Source organism: Lactuca virosa, chromosome 3 (genome assembly GCF_052849685.1).
Source record: "Lactuca virosa cultivar CGN04683 chromosome 3, Lactuca_virosa_CGN04683_v6, whole genome shotgun sequence".
In the NCBI taxonomy this organism is placed as follows: Eukaryota; Viridiplantae; Streptophyta; class Magnoliopsida; order Asterales; family Asteraceae; genus Lactuca; species Lactuca virosa.
Window position 1 is genome coordinate 97,255,963 of NC_136428.1, and position 21,692 is coordinate 97,277,654.

A 21,692-nucleotide genomic window follows, 5' to 3' on the forward strand; every position below is an offset into this window, starting at 1 on the left:
TGTTCAAAAAACTGACACAAAATTGGTTTTTCACTGCTGGACAATAAGTTTAACCGATGAATATCCACCAATCAGTCAAACCTGACACAGAACAATCGTTTTAACCGTTGGATATAATATTGACCGGCATGTGTTTCGACGCAAGCTTGTTGCGATTCATGGTTGCGAAAACAAGTTCGTTGCGATTGTTCCAATGAATCGTGTAACAACCCAAAAACAATGATAATTTTTTTTTCATTTTTAAACAAGATTTACAGTCATCAAGTTGTTCAAAAATCATCACATAGTAACAATGTCAAATTATCAGAGTAACAATATCAAAAAGTACGGAAAACAATGAGGGGAGAATGCAGTGTCATCTTGTGTTTGACAAAAAATTGTTTAAATATGTTGAAAACCGTCATAAGACAATTATAACGTTCAAAAAACTGACACAAAATTGGCTTTTCACCGCTGGACAATAAGTTTAACCGATGAATATCCACCAATCAGTCAATCCTGACATAGAACAATCGTTTTAACCGTTGGATATAATATTGGCCAGCATGTGTTTCGACGCAAGCTTGTTGTGATTCATGGTTGCGAAAACAAGTTCGTTGCGATTATTCCAATGAATCGTTGCGATGTGATCCTATATAAATCATACCAATGCGAACCAACAATGATTATTCTGATGCGAAATTGTAACATACACGTTTTGAAATCGTGTTTTAAGTAAATAATATTATGAAATATTATGTGATATTGAGTATTGAGTTCTAACAGATAGTTTTTACTAGAAATGAAGTAAAACTATGTTTAGAATCACTCGGAAAATACTGGAAGTCTTATGAGATTCCAATTAAAAGTTAAAATATCAAAATTTAATGAAAATATAAAATTTGAAATAAGTAAAATTTTATTATTCAAAGTTGTAGATAATTTCATTAGAAGCATTTAGGCGAAAACCTCATCGAAATCCGAGTTATAACGAAGAAGTTATGACCAATCGAAGATCCGCGACAAAACCGGCACGACGCCGAATGACGTAAAAAGTGATTTTTTGATAAACTACTTTTTATCCTTAGTAATCTAAATGAAAATCGTAGTATTCGTTAAACCGAGAAGTTCGATAAAAAGAACGCCAAAATCTGACTTCGTATGAGGAAGTTATGATTTTTCTAAGTTTCAGCTTAGCAGTAGACAACTAAATACTCGAATTTTAGATCGAGTGATTTTTAGCCGACACAACCTAAACGAGAATTGAAGATCTCGTCAATAGTAGTACAACGGTAAAAAGTCTGACGAAAACGAATGTCGGATGAAGAAGTTATGAATTTTTAACGGATTTTCCAGTCCCGGTCTGTTAAAAATAATAATATTAAAAATAAAGTCAAAATTAGCCGACGAAGTCTAAACGAAAGTTGTAGAATATATTCCCGCCTACGCGTGCATATAAAGAACGTAAAAAACGGAGCCCGTATGCGAAAGTTATGGATTTTAGAAGATTTGGGCACAATTTCTGAGGAATCTCGCAAGGATAAGGCCAATCTCGGTGAGTCACCCGCTGAGTCCGATGCGTGTCGCTTGCTGATTTGACCGAGGATATGGTCCAATGGCCTTCCGACGTGCCTCGCTTCTGACTTCGCCCCGTGTCCGAAGTGTTGGACCAATCCAAACCCGGCACGCACCCATCTCGCATCCGAGCCTCGCCCTTCTGCCATGTGTTCCGAACCTCGCAGTCAGCTGCCTCCCCTTCAGATCCGAGCCTCGCATCTACTGACGCATGGAGTCCTCTCAGCCGTTGATCTTCGGACTTCGCCCCTATAAATACAAGGCCTGCGAGCCTTCTCGGGTAATTTTGAGAAATTGCCATTTTACACCCCTTTTTCAATATTTTCACTATTTTGACATCCCCTGAAGCCCTGGTATCAATTTTAGCACCCGAAACACGCCCCGAAGTTCCCGAGAAGCCCGAAAAATTTATCTTTTCGGTTTTGAAGCCCAACCCTCACAGGGCCCGGTTTTCAATGAAGGAAGTTATATTTAGAGCCGAAGTGCTGCCCAAATTACTATTTTAACCCCCGGTGTAACACCCCGAAATTCAGGTGTATCTCTCTAATCCTTCTTCTTTTCCAAGTTGTCGAAATTGGCCCAAAATAGGAAATGGTGATAAGTGGGTACGTTGGGCGTACTGAAGGGTACGCTGCGGGTATCCATAGGCGTGCCTTTGACGCAGACTCAACCCAGTATGCGGGGCGTATCTTCGTTTACGCTGAGCGTACTGGGCCCAAACTTAAAACCCTAAATGAGACATGAGCACTATAAAAGGAATGCTATGGCCTCCATCCCAACCACCATTTCCAGATAGTGAAACCCTAGAAAGCCAAACCTTCGTTCTAAGCTTGTGTGTGTGTGTTTTGAGCTTGAAGGCATCTTTGTGTGCTTGTGAAGAAGAAGAGAGGGCCATTGTGGAAGCTAGTTGGAGTGCAAGCTTTGGATCTGAGCTTTACAGAGGTTGAGGCACCACTTGGAGGTAAAAAGCTCAAAGCTTTATTCATCATTTTGGATTTGTGCATTATGGACCAATTTCTAGGGTTTTGTCCCAAGATGGAGACTTTATGAGTAAATGGTCTCCATAAGCCTAGATCTGCCCCATTTCAGTGTATCTTGTGTTGTAGGTCCATAAAAATCCAATCTTGGATGTTAAGATTAAGTCATGCATGAGATAAGGGCTTAATGAGGAAAGAGGAAAGGTGTTTGGAGTGATTGGTGACCTTTACAGCCATGCAAAGGCTTAAAGGTTTCGACTTTATAGATTAAGAGGTATTAAAATGGCCAGATCTAAAATATGAGCTTATGTCTTAACCATTTAAGACCAAAATCATGAGGAGTGTGAAGCAGGGACTTACGTTGGGCGTAATCCCAGTACGCGCAGCGTAAAGGGTCGAGCTCCCCGATTCTGTGAAGCCTTCGAGTACGCCCAACGTACAGATCTGGTACGCGCCGCGTACTCCGGAGGGTTGACTTTCGTTGACTTTTAGGGTTTAGTCAACATTTGGACCTTTGGGCCATTGGAAGGGTAAAATGGTCTTTTACCCTTCTGAGAGAATATAGGGAGGGACTAGTCTAGCCTTTGAGAGCCGTATTAATTAGAGATAATTATTTTATATGTTTAGGCGGAGGCTAGATCAGTATTTTGAGTTCGAGATTATCCGAGTTACCCGAGGTGAGTCTTCTCACTATACATTACCTAGAGTGGTAGCTATGTGCAGACTGGAGGGTCTTATGTGTTATGTGTATGTTGAGTTTATGTGCATTGTGATATATGTATGCTATGTGCTATATAGACCGGACCAGAGGGTCCTACGATTTAGACCGGATCAGAGGATCCAACGATTTAGACCGGACCAAAGGGTCCAACGAGCTAGACCGGACTAGAGGGTCCAAAGAGCTACGGGACTGGAGGGTCCCGCTGAGACACATTGACCGGAGGGTCATACCGAGTTATAGCCTCGAGTGGCTTATGTGTTGTATGTGGTATTTTGGGGAACTCACTAAGCATTTATGCTTACCGTGTTATGTGATATGTGTTTCAGGTACTAGCGAGGATCGCGTGAAGGCGCCGGCATGAATTGTACACACTGGCAGAGGATGATGTTTTTGAGATTCTGGGATATGTTTTATTGTGATGACCGTTGATACATATGAGATTTTGAGAATATTATATGAGCTTTATTATGTTTGAAAAATGAAAAATTGTTTTAAAAATTACGTCGTTACAAGTTGGTATCAGAGCCTTGGTTTGAGGGATTCGGATGCACCTTCGGGCGTATCTGAACTCAAACTGAGGATTTGAGGAAATTTTCATAAAAGAAACAATTTTTCTAAAAGAGTAAAAGATTTTTGAGAAAATCAGAATGGAGCAGTGTGTACGATCAGCCAGCGCCCGAACGGTGATTTCCCAAAATACCCTTACATTATGTGTTATGAGATATTATGTGATATGCTATGCATGCTAGAGATAGGCTAGGTATTTCATATTTTAGGACTAGAGTGGCCTGATCTGTGATGCCTTAGCCTAGGAGTTGCTGTTACGTGCGATGTGCCTTCGAGTATGTACTGAGTATGAGTATCCAGCAGGAATCCTTTTAGAGAGGGATCTGAGTAGAGGAGTAATCTAGGAGAGATACCTAGATGAGCATTTGAGGAGTCTACTGAGAGAATAGTCAGATGCCCGCGGGGGGTAAAGTTGCTTGAGTTCGGTGATATCCTTTGAGTATGAGGAGAGCAAGTGAGTAATAACCTAGAGTGGTTTTACATGTTGGTAGAGATTATTCGATGCCCGGATGCTGCTTGCTTCGTGCTTTGTGGAACTCTTGATGATGAGAGTCAGCTACTAAGCGAATATGACGATATTCAGGAGGTAGATGGCTGACATCATAAGGAGTTCTTCAGCAAGCTGATGGCAGAGAAGTGTGAGAACCTAGGAAGAGCCTAGGAAAAGGTGACCCTAGTCAGACGAGTACGCTGACAGAGTAGGATATTTCGCAGAGGACCGAACACACGTGACGGAAATTGGTGATAAAGAAGGTTGAGCAGATACTTAGGAACTCTGGGATGGTCCGTGTAGAGAGTATGGGTAGATGTGGCAGGTAGTATGGGCCCGTACTACTGAAAGTAGAGGACCCATACTCGATGCAGGGAGTATTCCGGAGGATCTAAGTAGCAGATCGAGAGGTGATGTCATGGTTCGAGTACCATGATAAGTAGCAGATCGAGAGGTGATGTCATGGTTCGAGTACCATGATAAGTAGCAGATCGAGAGGTGATGTCATGGTTCGAGTACCATGATTTGTAGCAGATCGAGAGGTGATGTCATGGTTCGAGTACCATGATTTGAGGCGGATTGAGAAGAGAGAACATGGTTCGAGTACCATGATTCGTAGCAGATTAAGAGGAGGTAACATGGTTCAGGTACCATGATTTATAGCAGATCGAGAGGTGGCCACATGGTTCGAGTACCATGACCCGTGGCGGTTAGTGTTACTGGTTCTACCAGTTATTCCGTGGTGATTGTCTAGAGTGAGATCAGATGTGAAAGAATATGGGGCCAGAGGGCCATGATGAACGAGTTTTAGTGGAGCATCCCTTAAAAGGGAAATCGAGTTAGCTCCGAGGGATTGTTGGTGAGATGCCAGTTGGAGTCGCAAGACTCAGGGATGAGTAGGGATGGTGCGTTATGGGAGAGTACGGTCTGGGCTGAGCGACCGGCCGATGGTAGAGATGTCATTTTCTGTGACCTGAGCGGTGCTATTTCTGTTCCCGTGGGAAACAGGAGAGGTACTGAGATTTTCGGTTTCCAAGGTTGGGGGTGAGCCCTGTGGGGTAGCTTTGGTTACGATCTTTCAACAGAGTATTTGGGCAGTATGTCTGCCGAGAGGTAATGTTAGAGCATGAGCAGGTTGTCAGCGGGGACTGAGATGGTTAAGGACAAGAATACACCCTATTTGAGCATAGTAGGGCATGTATTAGCTGCAGCGGCAGATGATCAAGAATAGGATATTGGGGCGGTGGCTCTTTTTGTCTATGATGAGTATCGAGTGTGGTAATGAGGACTCCACTCTTATTACAACCCACGTGATGGAACGTTGGTTGAAGAGTCGAGGATGAGGAATATGTTAGTTCGTTATTTTCAGACTGAGAGTCAGGGTTACGACTGGAGAGTTGAGATGTCCGGTAGTGGGATGGTACGAGATTCTGAATGAATAGAGGTAGTCATGATGAGAAGTTTCGGAGGATTTCATCAGAGATTCGGGGTATTTGGAATTGCTTGACCTCCATCGGGGAGATCATCGAGCATCGCGTATCACCTTCCAAGAGTAGGTGCGATGTTATTGGTAAAAACAGTTTGTGGGTTAGATTGTTGGCGAACCAATTGGTGATGGTTCGAACCCTGAGTGGGGGAGGACTGGGTGATTTTTAGGAGATCAGAGATCTGTTTAAGAGCGGTTAGAGAACTGGATATAGAGACCTGCGGTGCGGATTCCTGAGACCAGGGTTATTGGTGGTCAAGGAGAGGTGCAGAGTGAGATAGTGCATGTGGTACATGTTGGATAAGGTGTCTAAGTCCATAACTATTTCTGGTATGTACTTGACCCGACCCGGCATGGTCCATTTGGGTTGCATGGCACCATGCAATTGGATAAACTAAAATGAGAGAAATAACACTTATGGTTTATTAATATATTATAAGTTCTAATATATTAATAATATTATTTAATTAGTTTGATCAAGAATTAATTTAGAATTAATTAAGTGATCAAAAGATAACTAATTAAATATATGGGTAGATTATGTAAATCTTCCATATCTTATATAGTGGGCTAAGAGGCTCCATGGATTATCAAGTTGGGTTCCACCCATAGGATGCTCCATGGATGCTCCATGGGAGTTACAAACCCATGGGTCATGGAAATGAAGAGTCATGACACATTAGGGTTTACATGGTGTAACCCTAGATGTGTCAACACTATATAAGAAACCCATTCTCCACCAAAATAGGCAACACTAAGAAACAAGAGGGCTAGAGCCGATTTTGCAAGTGTAAGATTCTCTCAAAGTTTACTCCTTTGCATTTGGTGTTGTGTGAAGCATTTGAGGCATCACACTTGGGGTGCTAGGCTCACAAGGTTTCAAGGATCATAATCAACAACAAGGTAAGTTATTCTATCTTTCATTCAAGTTAAAAATGTTCCCCATGTATGCTAGATAGGAATATAACCTTGGAATTCAACTTTGCATGATTATTAGACAAACATAGATCCAAGGTTATTAGGGTTGCATGTACACTTAGGAAGTGTTAGAATGCTCAAAACCCATCAGTGGTATCAGAGCCTAGGTTTGTTTGTTGTTTTTTTTGTGTGCAAACAGCTTGAAAAAAAATCGTTTTTCTGTTTTCTGCTCGTATGAAAGTTTGCACATTTGTTGCTGGAAATGGACTAGAAACATTACCCTAAACTGTTTTGATGTTTTTAAAGCTTGTTTTAGATGGTGTAATGTTTATGCTAATCCATTTACAATGGCAATTATTAAAATTACAAGTTTTTTTTAAGTGTAATTTTTGATTCTTGAAAGTGTTCATATTCATGTTCTTGAACTTATGAAGATTAGATGATCATAGGAATTGTTTGTAACCTTCATGGTAGTTTAATTCATGATCATAATGTGTTTTAATGGAGTCCATAACTTGTCCTCAAGTTATGGAAAACCAAAAGTCTCACTTTTATTAAAGCCATTAAAAGAACACAAGAGTTATAAAAATGAAGAGTCTTCATTTTTATTACTCAATTAATTCATAAGTTATAAGAAATGAAAAGTTTTGGAAGTTTACAAAACTTGCCCTCAAGTTTTGGAACATGTAAAGTCTTGATTAAAACTTTAGTTCCAACCCTTAGAATTTTAAAAGTTAAAATTCAACCCTTATACTTTATAATATTATAAGTTACTAATATATATATGTATAACAACAAGTCGTCTTACCGCTAGTACGCCTCATTCACGAAGCCGGTCTGTAAGGGGGTATAAGGTTGTTGCCTATAAAATGGCAACTTAATGGGTGTCCACTCTCACCCACCGCTTCCTTGATCGGTGGAGGGTCGTTAGCCGAACGGGTAAGACAATGACTTATAAATTCTCATTAAAAGTATGATGAATATTATAAAGTAACTAAATTCTTTTATTAAATTCCCAATCTTAGTTACTTTAGGAAAATGTGAATAAGGTGCTTATCCATGAAATTACACTTTACACTTTGTTTAAGTCGTTGGTGGAGCGTGTGTGGTTAACCGGCACACTAACTTGGACTTAACAAGGTAGGTAAAGAGTGACTTAAGGTTTACCATAGCATCGGTGGAGCGTGTGTGGTTTACCGGCACATCGATTGAGTGATAAACTTTTAGGGTACCAAGTGATTTGCATGGTTACTTCACACCTCGTTTTGTGATCCTCGGTATCCCAGTCACAAAACTTGGAGGGCACACTCGAGATTGAAACATGCCTTTGAAAAGTTCATTGAATCTCAAAAGAATCTAGGAATTTCTAGGAACCAATTAAAAACCTAATATCTATATTTCGTTTTTCATGGTGGAAATTGGTGAATCGTCATTCACCTACCTTTCAAATATGTTATAGCTTGGATTACGGCATACCTCTTATAAGTTATAATATATTGTGATTGGATCCTAGCCTTAATATTACATTTGGGTGTTTTATTAAGGACTCTCTTAATATCTAAACTAATCTTGTTCTCTTCTTTCAGATGTCTTCAAACAATGTTGCTTCTGTCTCTAATCCTAATGGCTCCTTTACCCTTATGAACTTGTGTGGGAAAGTCACTTTTGATGGATCCAACTTCAATGAATGGATCAGAAACATCAGGATGATTACCCGCTACGAGGACAAAGAATATATCCTTGACAAGGAGCTTAAGGAGATTGATGAGACCACTGCAACTCCCCAGGAGATCGCTGACTTACGGGCACATGAAAGGGATGCTACAAAAGTGGCATGCATCATGTTGGCCACCATGACAGCGGAACTCCAAAAGTCCTATGAGGACTTCTACCCTTTTGAAATGCACCAAGATCTGATGGAAAGATACCATCAAAGTGCACGACAAGAGAGGTATGAAATCATATGCTCTATCATAAAAACCATGATGAAGGACGGGGAATCCGTCACGAGCCACATGCAGAAAATGCAAAGGTATGTGGATCGGTTGCTGAAGCTTAATGTGAACTTCCCTGAGGAGCTTGCAATAGATATCATTTTGCACTCCTTACCATCGTGCTATGATCAATTCCGCATGACATATCACATGAATAAGGAAGAGGTCACACTCAGCAAACTTCAGGGACTCCTCAAGACCGCAGAAACAGGTCTTAAGGGTAAGTCGGTTGTTAACACTCCTACTCCAAACTCCGCCCCGGTTTTGGCAATCGGGAAAGGTAGAGGGAAGAAGAGGAAGAGCTCTTCGAAGGGTACCAAGGCTAGGACCCTTGATGGCTCTTCTTCAACTGGAACCAAGAAAGGTTTCGTCACTCCTTCTTCTGACCCAAAAGAGGCTGAATGCTTCTATTGCCATGAAAAGTCACATTGGAAGCGGAACTGCCCAAAATACCAGCAAGATGTGAAGGATGGGAAAGTTAAACCCAACTATGCAGGTATTTACACTATCTTATCTAATAACTCACCCCATTCTAACTCTTGGGTCCTTGATACCGGTTGTGGTATTCATATCTGTTCTGATTTACAGGGACTAAGAAGAAGTGAGAATGTGGAGCATGGAAGAATAAACTTAATCATGGGGAATAGGAAAGCTTTACCTGTCACCAAGATTGGAGTTTATACTTTATTGCTAAGTAGTGGGTTTAGTTTAGATTTGAATAAGTGTTGTTATTCGCCATAAATGGCAAGAAACATTATTTCCTTTCATGCATTGTATAAACAAGGTTTCACCTTTTCATTTGATAATGAAGTTGGTTCGATTAATGCTTTCTTTAATAATGTTCTTTATTTTAAAGCATTACGTTGTGATGGCGTGTATGAAACTGTATCTGTGGTTGATAACTTAGGAAATAATGTATTGTGTATTGATTCTGTTAATAATAATAACTTGGATAAAGCATCATTATGGCATTGTCGTCTTGGACATATAAGCAAGAAACGCATAGACCAACTCCAAAAGGATGGAGTATTGGAGTCATTTGACCTAAAGTCAGATGATAGTTGCGAATCATGCTTACTTGGAAAAATGACAAAGTCACCCTTCACAGGTTCTTGTGAGAGGGGTGAAGGTTTGTTGGATCTTATACACACGGATGTGTGTGGGCCCTTCAAACATGCCACAAGGGATGCTAATTGTTATTATTTGACTTTTACTGATGATTACAGTAGATATGGATATGTCTACTTAATCAAGCATAAGTCAGAGACTTTTGAGAGGTTTAAAGAGTTTAAACAGGAAGTCGAGAATCAATTGGGCAGGAACATTAAGATGCTTCGATCCGATCGAGGTGGTGAGTATCTTAGTTTAGAGTTCCTCGACTATCTTAGGGAATGTGGGATTGTCTCACAATTGACACCTCCCAGGACACCGCAGTTGAATGGTGTAGCTGAGAGGCATAATCGAACCTTGTTGGATATGGTTCGTTCCATGATGAGTTGAGCTTCGCTACCAATCTCATTTTGGGGGTATGCCTTAGAGACTGCCGCCCATATCCTTAATCTAGTTCCCACAAAGAAAGTTGCCAAAACTCCTCATGAGATGTGGACTGGTAAAGTACCCAAACTAGACCACATTAAGATTTGGGGTTGTGAGGCTTTCGTGAGACGCGAGACTCATGATAAGCTCGAACCTCGAAGTGAGAGGTGTATTTTCATCGGCTACCCACAGAAATCCTTTGGTTACCTCTTCTACAGACCTAGTGAGAATGTGGTCTTTGTAGCTAGGAGGGCTTTCTTTCGAGAGAGAGAGAGTTCATAAGCCAAGGAGACAGTGGGAGGCAAGTTGACCTTGAAGAAATTCAAGAGTCAAGTGGTGAAGGAACTTCAAACCCTAGCACTCCACTTGAGGAGGAAACTTCTGTTGAGCCAATTGACAAGTCTGTACCTCTGAGGCGTTCCACAAGGGTTAGGAATGCACCTGAGCATTACTATGGATTCCATATTACTGCGGAAGGTGATACACTTATCAGTGATGAGACACTGATAGGTCTGGATGAACCTAACAGTTACGCGGAAGCCATGGCAGGCCCTGAGTCAGCCAAGTGGAAAGAGGCAATGGACAGCGAGATACAGTCAATGTATGACAATTAAGTTTGGAACTTGGTTGAGAATGTACCAGGTCGTAAGATTGTAGGGTGCAAATGGATCTTCAAGAAGAAGACCGACATGGATGGTAATGTACACACTTATAAGGCACGACTGGTTGCAAAGGGTTTCTCACAAACTCCGGGAGTTGATTATGATGAGACCTTTTCTCCAGTGGCCAAGATTAAGTCTATTAGGGTTCTGTTAGCCATAGCCGCATTTCATGACTATGAAATATGGCAAATGGATGTCAAAACCGCTTTCCTTAATGGAAAGTTGGCTGAGGATGTTTACATGAGTCAGCCAGAGGGTTTTGTCAACACAGAGTACCCTAATAGAGTGTGTAAGCTTGAGAAATCCATTTATGGGTTAAAGCAAGCACCTCGGAGGTGGAATCTTTGCTTTGATGAGTAAGTCAAGGAATTTGGCTTTTCTAGGAGTGAAGATGAATCTTGTGTATATGTCAAGGCTAGTGGGAGTATAGTTAGCTTTTTGGCATTGTATGTGGATGACATACTACTCATAGGAAATGGAATCCCAACTCTGCAAGAAGTTAAGTCCTGGCTTGGGAAGTGTTTCTCTATGAAGGACCTAGGAGAAGCTGCCTATATTCTAGGGATAAGGATCTTGAGAGACCGGAGTAAAAGACTAATTGGACTTAGTCAGAGTACTTACTTGGATAAGGTGTTGAAGAGATTCGGCATGCAGGACTCCAAGAAAGGAGAGTTACCCATCCAGAGTAACGCCAGATTGAGTAAGACACAAAGCCCTAGTACTGAGGCTGAGATAGCAGAAATGAGTCGAATACCTTATGCTTTGGCTGTAGGATCGATCATGTATGCTATGACGTGTACTCGACCTGATGTAGCCTTTTCTTTGAGCATGGTTAGCAGGTATCAGGGGAACCCTGGGAAGGCACACTGGACTGCGGTAAAGAATATCCTCAAGTACCTACGGAGGACTAAGGACTGGGTCCTTACCCTCGGTGGGAGTGAAGACTTGAGAGTTGTAGGGTATAGTGATGCTAGCTTTCAGACTGATAGGGATAATTTCCGCTCTCAGTCAGGCTGGGTCTTTACCTTAAATGGAGGAGCAATTTCTTGGAAGAGTTCCAAGCAAGAGACAGTGGCTGATTCAACTTGCGAATCAGAGTATATAGCAGCTAGCGAGGCAGCAAAGGAGGCGATATGGCTGAAGAACTTCATTGGAGACCTTGGAGTTGTACCAGCTATTAAAGAGCCAATGGAAATTTTCTGTGATAGTGAAAGTGCAGTTGCCTTAGCCAAGGAACCAAGGGATCACGGGAGATCCAGATACATCGACAGAAAATACCATTTCATCAGACATCGAATAGAAGAAGGACTCCTCGTGGCAAAGAGGGTATCATCGGATGAGAATCCAGCAGATCCCCTCACGAAGGGACTGACTCGGGTTAAGCATCTCCAGCATGCTCGGAGCATAGGGCTGAAGGATGATATTAGATTTAGTAGTTAGATAACCTTGAAATTTGTAAAGTGTAATTGACATTAGATGATGAATAAAAGGTGTTTTATTTATGAGTAAAGTGTTTCTATCTCTTGTCGATCGTTTACTATATTTCTTTTGCATGTTTTGACTTCCAGAATAATTATGTTTGGTATATCATATTATTCGAACCTCCACAGTCGGTCATATGTCGGAAGTAGGTATGAATCAAGACTGTCATGATTGGTTGCAGAGGTCTAAGTTGTTGGACATGGCTACAACACTCATGAGTGCTCATAAGTTCTGAGCATTGGACTCAACCCACGCTCACTGGAATCACTTCATGGAATTTATCTCGAGTGATCGTGAGACGGTAATATTATATAAGTCTTCAAACCTAGAGATATGATTTGTTACTTATGAGTTGGTTATGCATTGAATGTACGTTAACGCATTGGTAACTCGATGTTATAAAACATGCTTTTGTGTATAATTCAATGAGTGGTAGAACAAACATATGAGTTGAAGTTTATCTGTTCCTTCTTGGATTAGAAGCTGATATCTGGGCCCCTCGATGATTTTGTTTTGACCTATGTACCGGGCCCGGTCAGAACTAAGTTGATGTGTTCAATTAAGTTCTTTGTCAAACAAATCGGAAATCGGGAAACAAACTGCTGGACACAAAGTAAGACACTGTTCCATGTATTTGTCCGGCTGATATCTAGAACAGAGGATTATATGATCACTTATCTTAAATGGCGTATCATCATCTTCTCAGTTCCGAGAGACCTTGAAAGAGCTACGATTGCCGATCGGTTCCTGAAGTATTGCAGTTATAGTTATTAGACTTATCCAAGTGGGAGACTGTTGGATAAGGTGTCTAAGTCCATAACTATTTTTGGTATGTACTTGACCCGACCTGGCATGGTCCATTTGGGTTGCATGGAACCATGAAATTGGATAAAATAAAATGAGAGAAATAACACTTATGGTTTATTAATATATTATAAGTTCTAATATATTAATAATATTATTTAATTAGTTTGATCAAGAATTAATTTAGAATTAATTAAGTGATCAAAAGATAACTAATTAAATATATGGGTAGATTATGTAAATCTTCCATATCTTATATAGTGGGCTAAGAGGCTCCATGGATTATCAAGTTGGGTTCCACCCATAGGATGCTCCATGGGAGTTACAAACCCATGTGTCATGGAAATGAAGAGTCATGACACATTAGGGTTTACATGGTGTAACCCTAGATGTGTCAACACTATATAAGAAACCCATTCTCCACCAAAATAGGCGACACTAAGAAACAAGAGGGCTAGAGCCGATTTTGCAAGTGTAAGATTCTCTCAAAGTTTACTCCTTTGCATTTGGTGTTGTGTGAAGCATTTGAGGCATCACACTTGGGGTGCTAGGCTCACAAGGTTTCAAGGATCATAATCAACAACAAGGTAAGTTATTCTATCTTTCATTCAAGTTAAAAATGTTCCCCATGTATGCTAGATAGGAATATAACCTTGGAATTCAACTTTGCATGATTATTAGACAAACATAGATCCAAGGTTATTAGGGTTGCATGTACACTTAGGAAGTGTTAGAATGCTCAAAACCCATCAGTACGTGTTTGAGAAAGGATGAATGTCTCCACGGCAAGTGGCCGTTGGTCGAAGACCTTGTGGTGGTTAGGAATCCTTCAAGGTTAAAATGCTGAATTCGAGGTGGTTGTCTTGTGAGGTTAGTTCGACGGTTGAGAATTTCTGGTTCAGAGTATGGGCTATTATATGCAGTATGGGAAGGGAAGAGGTTGATTGGGCAACCAAAATTAGGGTCGTTATGAGTATTCTTGCATGAGTTTTGAGCAATAGAGGAGGAAGTTTCGGATTGTCATCTGCGTGTTCTGAGTCGTTGGCAATTTCTCCGTATTTTAATTTGGGAGATGGAGTGTTCCGGGGTTACAAGTGGCACGAGAAAAAGACCGATTGCAAGGTTTCGAGGAAGCAATGCGGTATCTGAGTGTGATGCCATGAGTATGAGATCAGTGGTAGAGTCAAGACACTGAGAGGTGTTGTGATGGTATTTTGGGGAATCCGAGTTTAATGTCCTAAATCTCAGATTATTTTGAGTTTTGAGTTTGAGATGACGAGTGGAGTAGCAAGTGTCTATGGTTCCGGTGGGGGGCCCTTCAGCTAATTGACATCAAATGGATTTATTTGAGAATGTGAATTGCACCGAGAAAAAGAGGTTTTGTCACGACGGTGGTCGTCCGAAGTAGTGATGCTTAGCCTAGATGGGTGTGTGTGTACCTATCTATGCTGGGCCGCAGATCATGAGTTGATGATCGCAGTGTGGTGTCAACCTAAGGATGAGATTGTGAAGTGGTAAGAGTAAGTGTGGTAAGACTGCGGGGAACTGTAGTTTCAAAGAGTCAGTGCAGAGAGGTTGTGGTGATGCTATGGGGAGCCGTAGTACTCACTATTCAGCGAGGGGTGTGGTGATGCTACGGGGAGCCGTAGTACTCACTATTCAGTGAGAGATTGTGGTGATGCTATGGGGAGCCGTAGTACTCACTATTCAGTGAGGGGTGTGGTGATGCTACGGGGAGCCGTAGTACTCACTATTCAGTGAGAGGTTGTGGTGATGCTACGGGGAGCCGTAGTACTCACTATTCAGTGAGGGGTGTGGTGATGCTACGGGGAGCCATAGTACTCACTATTTAGTGAGAGGGTGTTGTGATACTGCGGGGAGCCGTAGTACTCACTAGTCAGCGAGAGGGTGTTGTGATACTGCGGGGAGCCGTAGTACTCACTAGTCAGCGAGAGGGTGTTGTGATACTGCGGGGAGCCGTAGTACTCACTAGTCAGCGAGAGGGTGTTGTGATACTGCGGGGAGCCGTAGTACTCACTAGTCAGCGAGAGGGTGTTTTGATACTGCGGGGAGCCATAGTACTCACTAGCCAGCGAGAGAGTATCGTGGTGCTGCGGGGAGCCGTGTTATTTGTCAGTCAGCGCATGACGTAGGAGAGTTCTTAGGCTTGAGTAGCCTTATTAGATTGAGTCTTCGGGAACCCGGTGGCCAGACCAGGAGAGAGACGGAGGTCTCCATAATGATCGGAAATCATTATATTTTGAGTTAGGCTGTGGAGACCGCAATCGAAAGGAATCAGAGAAGAGATGTACGCGTGGGTTGCGGGTCATGGGTCGCGAGTTGAGTGTTTCGTTGGGATGAGTGGTTCCAATTCTGTGCCGGACCAGACTCTCGAGTTGAGTTTGATTCTAGTGGTGTATTGAGTAGGCGGAATGAGATTCCAGATTCAGAGATAGAATCCATATTGAGGGGTATTATTTATCATCTAATGTCTTAGACCTGTGTAGGTCAGTACCCGGGTACGGGAGGTACCGCTAGATGCATGGAACTATGAGCAGTGAACGACAGAGGTCGGGGTTGAGTCGACCTTCAGTTGGGAGTGTAGCATTCTCTTGAGGTAAGGCGAACTTCATGACTTGTGTGTCACAATGGGCCGAGGTAGTTATTGTGAGAAGGAAACCATTGAGACGGTTGGGATAATGTAATGGACCTTGGAGGTTCAACGGTTTGGTCGAGTTCAGACCTGGTGCACAGTGTTAAAAGGGGTATGTGAAATGGAGCTGAGGCTTATGATTATTTTTATGTCTGAGGACACTCCTGAGCGAGCATGATTATTCTCTTGTGTCTGAGGGAAGAGTGTTGAGAATTCATTGTTCGGATGGGTTAGTATAGCAGTTCAGTGGATGAGCCCTGGTGGGATGTGAACCCTTCCGTTTCTTGGGGCGTGATCCGAGTCATTCAACATGTTTGGTATGAGTGAGCGGTAGCCGATTGTTGAATCGTGTCTGGTGGGAATCAGAGGACCAGTGAGTTATCAGGGTTTGATATTCGAGGAGCGAATATCATGGTGATCTCTTGAGTGGGCGGTCTGGCGGCGGGCCAGGCCACTAGAGTTTCCAGGTTTTGGGAAGGTCAGAAAGGGGTATATTAGAGGCTGAGGGGTTGGTTTTCTTCCGGGATGGGGAATCCCTGTTTGGATTCGGGTGTCTATGGGGAAAGATATTTGTGTGGTATGAGAACCTTTCAGTGGTGCTTCTCGGGTTATGGAGTGCGATCTACATGTGATTGAGGAGCATGACTTCGAGGGCGAAGTCTAATTCTAGTGGGGGAGAATTGTAACACCCCGAAATTCAGGTGTATCTCTCTAATCCTTATTCTTTTCCAAGTTGTCGAAATTGGCCCAAAATAGGAAACGGTGATAAGTGGGTACGCTGGGCGTACTGAAGAGTACGCTGCGCATATCCATAGGCGTGCCTTTGACACAGACTCAACTCAGTACGCGGGGCGTATCTTAGTTTACGCTGAGCGTACTGGGCCCAAACTTAAAACCCCTGAGCGTACTGGGCCCAAACTTAAAACCCTAAATAAGACATGAGCACTATAAAAGGAATGCTATGGCCTCCATCCCAGCCACCAGTTCCAGAGAGTGAAACCCTAGAAAGCCAAACCTTCGTTCTAAGCTTGTGTGTGTGTGTTTTGAGCTTGAAGGCATCTTTGTGTGCTTGTGAAGAAGAAGAGAGGGCCATTGTGGAAGCTAGAGTTGGAGTGCAAGCTTTGGATCTGAGCTTTACAGAGGTTGAGGCACCACTTGGAGGTAAAAATCTCAAAGCTTTATTCATCATTTTGGATTTGTGCATTATGGACCAATTTCTAGGGTTTTGTCCCAAGATGGAGACTTTATGAGTAAATGGTCTCCATAAGCCTAGATCTGCCCCATTTCAGTGTATCTTGTGTTGTAGGTCCATAAAAATCCAATCTTGGATGTTAAGATTAAGTCATGCATGAGATAAGGGCTTAATGAGGAAAGAGGAAAGGTGTTTGGAGTGATTGGTGACCTTTACAGCCATACAAAGGCTTAAAGGTTTCGACTTTATGGATTAAGAGGTATTAAAATGGCCAGATCTAAAATATGAGCTTATGTCTTAACCATTTAAGACCAAAATCATGAGGAGTGTGAAGCAGGGACTTACGTTGGGCGTAATCCTAGTACGCGCAGCGTAAGGGGTCAAGCTCCCCGATTCTATGAAGCCTTCGAGTACGCCCAACGTACAGATCTGGTACGCGCCGCGTACTCCGGAGGGTTGACTTTCGTTGACTTTTAGGGTTTAGTCAACATTTGGACCTTTGGGCCATTGGAGGGGTAAAATGGTCTTTTACCCTTCTGAGAGAATATAGGGAGGGACTAGTCTAGCCTTTGAGAGCCGTATTAATTAGAGATAATTATTTTACATGTTTAGGCGGAGGCTAGATCAGTGTTTTGAGTTTGAGATTATCCGAGTTACCCGAGGTGAGTCTTCTCACTATACATTACCTAGAGTGGTAGCTATGTGCAGACTGGAGGGTCTATGTGCATTGTGATATATGTATGTTATGTGCTATATAGACCGGACCGGAGGGTCCTACGATTTAGACCAGATAAGAGGATCCAACGATTTAGACCGGACTAGAGGGTCCAACGAGCTAGACTGGACTGGAGTGTCCAACGAGCTACGAGACTGGAGGGTCCCGCTGAGACACATTGACCGGAGGGTCATACCGAGTTATAGCCTCGAGTGGCTTATGTGTTGTATGTGGTATTTTGGGGAACTCACTAAGCATTTATGCTTACCGTGTTATGTGTTTCAGGTACTAGCGAGGATCGCGGGAAGGCGCCGACATGAATTGTACACACTGGCAGAGGATGATGTTTTTGAGATTCTGGGATATGTTTTATTGTGATGACCGTTGATACATATGAGTTTTTGAGAATATTATATGAGCTTTATTATGTTTGAAAAATGAAAAATTGTTTTAAAAATTACGTCGTTACACACGGTTATTTCACGGTGAGTTCAATATATAGGAACGATTGTATGTTATGTGTTATATGTGCTATGTGCTTTTCAGTGTTATTATTCCGGGTTATTTTCCAGTGTTATTTTTATTCCTGCTATTTATGATAGCAAAGCTATACCTTTGACCATGTGATCAGTGAAAGGACTTAGATTCATGGTGGTACTGGTACGTAGCCTCTGGCCATGTAGAGCATGTCTCCGTAAGAGAATGACTTTTATTCTATGGCATTGGCAGATGGTTAGACAGGGCTATAAGCCTGAAATCTACCGAAATGTTTAAATCAGAAAGCGTATGTCTTCCGTGCCATTTGGGCCGAAGCTTTATTGATCGTATATCTTCGTATGAAATCATTGATTGATATGGAAAGTTTGTCAGATGATTCATATATGCCTTTGTTGTTCCTTGTTCCTCTTTTCTTCTACCATATTGAAGTATATATGGCATAACGTTATATTGTATCTATTTTTTTGAACTCACTAAGCGTCACCGCTTACCCCTCTCAATGTTTAACAATTGCAGGCAATAAGCAACTAGTATAGTTATATACTGATAGGAGATTTTGAATAGTTGAAACTATTGTATATAGTAATCATGTATGTATAACTTATAGTATCCTGGGAAGTTATGTAACATATAAAAATTTGTAGTAGTCGGTTTGTATCCAGTCTTATGTAAACAAGTTATCAATGTAAAATATTGTTTTTATGAATATGCAAGTATCATGTTTTGGAGTAACAATTGTCAAGTATGAAAGTTTGGGTCTTTCATAAATATGAAAGTTTAGAAAGGGGTTCTTTCAGAAATGAACAATACCATCCAACTAGATGCGAAAGTTCCAAAATGTTGTGTTACAACTAGTTGCGAACGATCGCAATTAAATAGTAACATACTATCGTTGCGAAAGAGCATTCACATCCAATATTCCGTAATCACATTCGCATCTGATCGCATTCACATCTCATTCGCATCTGATCGCATTCGCATCTGATCGCATTCGTATCTCATTCGCATCTGATTGCATTCACATCACTTCAAAATATAAATTTAGTATTGGTCCGAGACCAACTTCATTCCGAGACTAATTTCATTCCGAGGTCATTTTTGGTCCGAGACCAACTACACTCCAAAATTAGTTTCGGTCAAACACTTATTTCGAAATTGTTTTTGTTCCGATTTCAAACCAATTCCGAAATCAATTTAGCCCTTACTTAAAATCTTGAATAAACTTAAACAAGTGTGTACTCCACACCTTCTTTACTTGTTTAATATTCATCAACATTGATTTGGTCAAAAAGTTAATCCATTACACTTAAATACACTTAGTGAAACAATTCACCAACAAACCTCCCCCATTTAAGTGTAATCTTGATGAACTTAAAAAAAACATAACAACAACAAACTGATGCATAAATGAAATATCGTGACGATTGAGTTTTACATTAGTACATTACTCATTTCAAATATTTGAATATCAGGATGTCACTAAGGATTGAACCCTTTCTATCCAAGTGAATACATAAAGATAACATACACAAGACTTTACATTATCATAATTTCTAACTTGACACTATATTTTAGTAGCTTGTGTCCCATCCTTCAATAAGCATATCAAAGTCAAGTCCTAACTTCTTGAAGCAGCTAAACTTCATGCTTATATAGGTAGTTCTTTTCTTCTTACACCTGCAAATGCAATTTTTTAAAGAACTATTAAGAAATGAAATTTCAACCTCCTTTACTTGCAGTACTGAACACATACCTTGGGATGATAACAATAATGTGTTCCAATCTTTAAATACTAAGCTTTCCACATTGAATTCAACATCTAATATAACATTATATGGGAATTGGGTATCTCAATATAAAAGATTTTAAATGGACTTTAAACCCATCCCTACAGTCGCCTTGTGCACAAGATCTCTTGCTAACCCTTTGGTTAGATGATCGGCCAAATTTAACTGAGTTCTCACAAACTCAATAGATATCACACCAGTCATGATGAGCTCTTGAATCATGCTATTTCTAACACCTAAGTGGCTAGATTTCCCATTATACACTTTACTATAAGCCTTAGCCAAGGTTGCATCATTATCACATCTGATAGAAATGGTAGATATTGGTTTGGGCCATTATGGAATTTCATCAATCAAATTCCTTAGCCACTCAAAATCTTTATCACCAGCAAATAAAGCTACAAACTAAGATTCCATGGTTGAGTTGGTAATCCATGTCTGTTTCTTGGATGCCCAATAATGGCTCATCCTCCAAGAAGAAACATCCAACCACTTGTAGAGGAGTGGTCCTCTAAGCTGTTAATCCAGCTGACATCGGAATATCCTTTCAAAATAGAAGGATATCCACTATAGGTTAAACCATAATTCATGGTCCCTTTCAAGTACGTCAATACTCTACTCACAGCTTTCCAATTATGTGAACTAGGATTACTAGTATATCTACTTAGTCTTACCACAACATATGCTATATCACGCCAAGTACTAATGATGTCATACATTAGACAACCAATATCCCTTGAGTATTCAAGTTGAGACACTAGAGATCCTTTATTTGGTAGAAGCTTCATACTAGAATCTATAGGAGTGCTAATAGAAGAACAATTCTCAAAGTTAAACTTTTTCAAAATTTTATCAATATAATGAGATTGAGAAATTGAAATCTCATTGTTTCCTTGCTTAATTCTTATACCAAGAATTACCTTTGCCTCCCCCATGTCTTTCATTTCAAAACTAGATGATAAGAAATTTCTTGGTTTTGTTAACTTCTTCCAAATCCATACCAAAAATCAACATATCATCCACATATAAACAAATTATAACTCCTTTACCAGAAGCATCAAATTTGGTATATACACACACTTTTCAGCTTGGTTTAATGCAAAACCATTAGACAAGACAACATCATCAAACTTTTGGTGCCATTGTTTTGGTGCTTGTTTCAAACCATATAATGATTTATTCAACTTGCACACTTTGTGTTCATTTCCATGCATCACAAACCCTTCAGGTTGTTTCATGTATATTTCCTCATCCAAGTCACCATTCAAGAATGCAGTTTTCACATCCATTTGGTGAATCACAAGATTATGTATAACTGCGAGAGCTAACACTAATCTGATAGTGGAAATTCTGACAACAGGAGCATAAATATCAAAAAAATCAATCCCTTCCTTTTGCCTAAAACCTTGGATACCCAATCTGGATTTATACTTATCAATTGAGCCATCCACTTTCATCTTCCTTTTTAGGATCCATTTGTTGGATTAGGTGTCTAAGCCCATAACTATAATTGGTATGTACTTGATTTGATAGTAGCATGTTCCTTTTGGGTTGCCTTCACACTGGCAACTAGACATGATGACTATTGGAGAGAGAGGTTGAATTTATTATTTAGAATAATAAACTAGGGCATAAATATGATTTATTAATATATTA